The sequence below is a fragment of the Carlito syrichta genome, unplaced genomic scaffold (genome assembly GCF_000164805.1).
Source record: "Carlito syrichta isolate Samal-C Ts95f unplaced genomic scaffold, Tarsius_syrichta-2.0.1 Scaffold136559, whole genome shotgun sequence".
In the NCBI taxonomy this organism is placed as follows: Eukaryota; Metazoa; Chordata; class Mammalia; order Primates; family Tarsiidae; genus Carlito; species Carlito syrichta.
In genome coordinates, this window is record NW_007080655.1 from 94,961 (window position 1) to 99,986 (window position 5,026).

General features: G+C 43.9%; 1 protein-coding gene across 1 annotated transcript in view; it reads right to left on the minus strand.

The window, feature by feature from the left end:
* PPP6R2 (protein phosphatase 6 regulatory subunit 2) overlaps positions 1-1,965 on the minus strand; it is a 62,326-nt gene extending 60,361 nt beyond the window's left edge. Inside the window, exon 1 of the mRNA XM_021708412.1 lies at positions 1,833-1,965. The gene's annotated coding sequence lies outside the window, so the exon portion shown is untranslated. The remainder of the gene's footprint in view (positions 1-1,832) is intronic.
* Between the last annotated feature and the right edge of the window lie 3,061 nt (positions 1,966-5,026).

Genomic DNA, 5,026 nt, shown 5'->3' on the forward strand with positions numbered 1-5,026 from the left:
TGATTTATTGTAGAGATGAGGTCTCACCTGCCCAGGCGGGTCACGAACCCATGGGCTCAGGCAATCCACTCACCTCAGCCTCCCAAAGGCACAGGATTACAGGCTGAACCACCGAGCCGGGCTAAAAAAAATTTTTTTTAGATAAGCCAGGCATGGTAGAGAGTCTGTAATTCCAGCTACTTGGGGGAGGCTGAGGCAGAAGGATCACTTGAGTCCAGGAGTTCAAGCCTGCAGTGAGCTATGAATACACCACTGCACTCCAGTCTGGCCAACAGAGCAAGACACCATCTATAAATAAACAAACAAACAAACTCCTGAGGGCTTACATTGAACATGGTATCCTCTGAAGATTTATGTTTTTTTCAGCAAGGAACAAAAGAGAGTTATCACAATGCTTAATGTTCCTCTTTTTTTTTTTGTCTTAATTTTTTTATTTGTTTTAGAGATGAGGTCTTGTCAACCTCCTTCTTTTATTTTGCTATTTTGCCTCCTGTAGAGTTTATTTAATTATGTATTTACTTACTTATTTTGGGGTCAGAGCCTCACTCTGTTGCCCAGGCTGGAGTGCAGTGGCATGGTCATGACCACCGCAGTCTTGACTTGCTGGGCTTAGGCGATCCTGCCACCTCAGCCTTCCAAGTAGCTGAAACTATGGGCATATACCACCATGCCCAGCAAATTTTTCTTGATATATTGTAGAGACAAGGTCTCGTCAAGTTGCCCAGGCTGATCCTGAACCTGTGGGCTCAGGCAATCCTCTCACCTCGGCCTCCCAAAGTGCTGGGATTATAGGCATGAGCCACAGCACCCGGCCAAGTATCTTTATTTTTAATGCACCAACACACTCATAATAAATTATATTTTAGCCGGGCTCGGTGGCTCAGCCTGTAATCCCGTGCCTTTGGGAGGCTGAGGTGAGCAGATTGCCTGAGCCCACAGGTTCGAGACCCGCCTGGGCAGCAAGACCTCATCTTAATAAATCAAAAAAATCAGCCGGGCGTGGTAGCGCATGCCTGTAATTCCGGCTATTCGGAAGGCTGAGGCGGAAGGATCGCCGGAGCCCAGCAGGTCGAGGTTGCGGTGACCGGGAGCGGCCACTGCACTCCAGTCTGGGCAACAGAGTGAGACTCCAACTCAAAAAAAATAAATAAATAAATAAAAAATAAATAAATAATATTTATTAACATTTATCCAGCATCTAAATGGACTGTAATGGGAGAGCCTTTTAAGAGCATCCAATATTGCTGAAAGTAGAAATTCCTTCCTCCCTTTTTCACCTTGTACACGAATGTGTGCCCCGAGTGGAAACTGTGCCCTTTCTCATATGTTCCCTGCAAGGCAGACAGACAGGATGCACGGCCATCCTCATTTCATATAGATTACACTTTGGTTTGGAGAGACCAAGCAGCCTGCCCACAGACACACAGAACATCTCAAAACCAGACATAATAGGATCAACCAACAACCCAAAGGCAGTAGGTAATTAGCTAAATTTTTTGTGTGTTTGAGTTGAGATCTTACTCTGTCACCCAGGTTGGAATGCAGTAGCATGACTGTAGCTCGCCACAGCCTCGACCTCCAGGTGCTGTCACCATGCCTAGCTAACATTTTATTTTTTATTTTTTGTAGCGGTCTCTGAGGCCTTGCCATGTTGCCTACGCCGGTCGAGAACCCTCATCCAATCCTCCCACCTTGGCCTCCCAATGGGCTGGGGGTACAAGTGTGAGTCACCATGCCCAGCCTATCACTAGCTTTGAATTTCCACCCATATAGTATATTTGTGTAAATTACACAACAAAGCAGAATCGAATTGAAAAGGAAAGTTATCTTACCTTCTGTGGAAACTTCTTGCTTAAATCTTGTATTCAGGCAAAATAGAAAAACATTTGTGGTTTTTTCTTAGAGTATATGCAACCCTAAGAAAAAATTTTTCGTTCAGTGTAAGATCTATAATCTCTTTACCTGAAAAATAAGAAGAAAAAACATATTTTAAGTTCTTCCTTTGAGCCAGGCACATACCTGTAGTCCCAATACTTTGGGAGGCTGAGGCGGGAGGACTGCTTAAGCCCAGGAGTCTGAGATCAGCCTGGGCAACATATCAAGACGTGTCTCTACACATAATATTAATAATAATAATAATAATAATAATAATAGTCAGGTGTGGTGGCACACACCTACAGTGTCAGCTACTTCGGAGGCTGAGACGGAAGTATTGCTCAACCAGGAGGTTGAGGCTGCAATGAGCCATGACCATGCCACTGCACTATAGCTTAAGTAACAAAGTAAAGCCCTGTCTCTTAAAAAATTCTTCCTTTGTAAAGTTAACTGACCACAACGGCAGTCAAAAAGAAAAGACAAGCAAATACCAGTATCTTTACTTACTATATGAATTATCAGAAAGCTTTACAATTAAGGAACTAAAACTCCCTTTTGTCTTTGCTTGTTCTAGAGAGAGCGATACCAATGATATAAACCCATTCTATGTCTAGTTAACTGGCTCAGTGGTTAGAATGTCACACTGAAGAATCCGGAATGTCACAATGAAGAAGGATGGGGCAATCCCCTCCCATTGTGGGAGCTTTTCTGTCCTCAATAAATCCTGTTTTCTCGGGGGGGAAAAAAAAAATCCAAGGACATGAGAAAAATTGCTATGAAGTTTCCAGTTTCATAACTATAGACTATTGTCACCAAGAAACACATTCCAGTCAGAAGCTGACTTGACAGCTCACTGACAACACATCACAACTTTTTTTTTTTTGAGTTGGAGTCTCACTCCGTCACCCAGACTGGAGTGCAGTGGAACACTCACAGCCACTCCAGCATCGACCTGCTGGGTTCTGGCAATCCTTCCGCCTCAGCGTTCCAAGTAGCCGGAACTACTGGCACGTGCTACCATGCCTGGCTAATTTTTTATTTATTGTAGAGATGAGGTCTCACCAAGTTGTCCAGGTGGGTCTCGAACCCGGGGGCTAGGCAATCCACTCACCTTGGCCTCCCAAAGTGCTGGGTTCACAGGCTGAGCCACCGAACCGGCCCATCACAACTTTTAGAAACAAAACGTTTTGGAAGCTATTGGGGAAATTTGAATGTGGACTGATAACTGATGATATTAAGGAATCACTGTGAATTCTCTTAATTATTATAATGACATGATAGTTATATTTTTAAAAGTTAAAAGCTGTCCTGATCTGTTAGAGAGAAATGAAGTATTCGTGGGTGAAACAACATTATTTCTGAATTCGATTTAAAAAAAAAAAAAGAGAAACAAAAAAAATTTTTAAAGGGAGGATAGAATAGCAAAGTATTGATCACTGTTTCCATAAACTTTTTTTTTTTTGAGTTGGAGTCTCACTCTGTCACCCAGACTGGAGTGCCGTGGCACACTCCCGGCCACCGCAGCCTCGACCTGCTGGGGTCCCGTGATCCTTCCGCCTCAGCCTTCCAAGTAGCTGGAACTACAGGCGCATGCTACCATGCCCACCTAATTTTTTGATTTATTGTAGAGATGAGGTCTCGCCAAGTTGCCCAGGCGGGTCTCGAACCCATGGACTCAGGCAATCCACTCATCTCGGCCTCCCAAAGCACGGGATTACAGGTCCATAAGCTATTAAAAGCAAATGTAACTTACCATGTGGCCTAGCGATTTATTTGAAAAATCAACCGTGTTGGGTGCATACAGTGGCTCACCCCTGTAATCCCAGTATTTGGGGAGGCTGAGGTGAGAGGATCACTTGAGTCCAGGAGTTCAAGACCGGCCTGGGCAACACAGCAAGATCTCATCTCTACAAAAAGTCAGAAAATTAGTCAGGCATGGTGACTCACACCTGGAGCTCCAGCTACTAGGAAGACTGAGACAGGAGGATTGCCTGAGCCCAGAATGTCAAGCCTGTGGGGAGCTGTGATCCATGCCACTGCACTCCAGCCTGGGTGACAAGAGTTGAGAACCCCACTCAAAAAATCAAAAAATCAAAAATAAACCTGTAGCCAGAACTCAATTCCATAGACTCTATTAATGGAAAAGTAACATTTATTTAAAATACTTTTGGCTGGGTACAGTGTCTCACATCTGTAATCCCAAGACTCTGAGAGGCCAAGGCAAGCAAGGCAAAAGAATTGCTTTGAGTCCAAGAGTTCATTCATGAATAGTGACACCGTGAGACCTTGTCTCTACAAAAAATTTAAAAATTAGCCGTGATGGCATATATCTGTAGTTCCAGCTACTTGGGAGGATTGAGATAGGAGGATCACTTAACTTCAGGAGCTCAAGGCTACCACAGTGAATTATAATCATGCCACTGAACTTCAGCCTGGGTGACAGAGTAAGGTCTCGTCTCTCTATAAAAAAAAAAAATTAAAAAGCTATTTTGGTAACTCAAATTACAAATTAAGAAGTTCTTAAGAGCTTGTATTTTCTTGACACTTCTGTTTATTTCAGAAGCATTAAGGTAACCCAGTGCCAAGCATAATTTATTCTTTTATATAACTGACCAGTGCTTATTTAATTAAAACAAGCAGATATATGCAATTACTGGTCACATACTATATGAGGGGAGACCCAAAAAACCCAGAAATAACTTTTGGAGGGCAAGCCCTTTGTAGTACACTTGGAATTTGTTCCTCTGGGTCAAACAGTCAAAGTTTTTATTTGGAAGTTTTGATAAGGCTGTGTCACGATTTGCAGAAGAAACATCCTGAGTTGTTCTTCCACCATGACAATGCACCTGCCCACTCAGCACTGAGTGTTCAGCAGGTTTTGGCCAAAAACTGCACGAATCCCATACCTCAACCTCCGTATTCATCCAATCTCACCCTGAGCGACTTTTTTTTTTTTAAATTTGGAGTCTCACTCTGTCGCCCAGACTGGAGTGCAGTGGCCGCTCCCGGCCACCACAGCCTCGACCTGCTGGGCTCCGGCGATCCTTCCGCCTCAGCCTTCCAAGTAGCCGGAATTACACGCACGCGCTACCACGCCCGGCTGAATTTTTGATTTATTGTAGAGATGAGGTCTTCGCTGCCCAGGCGGGTC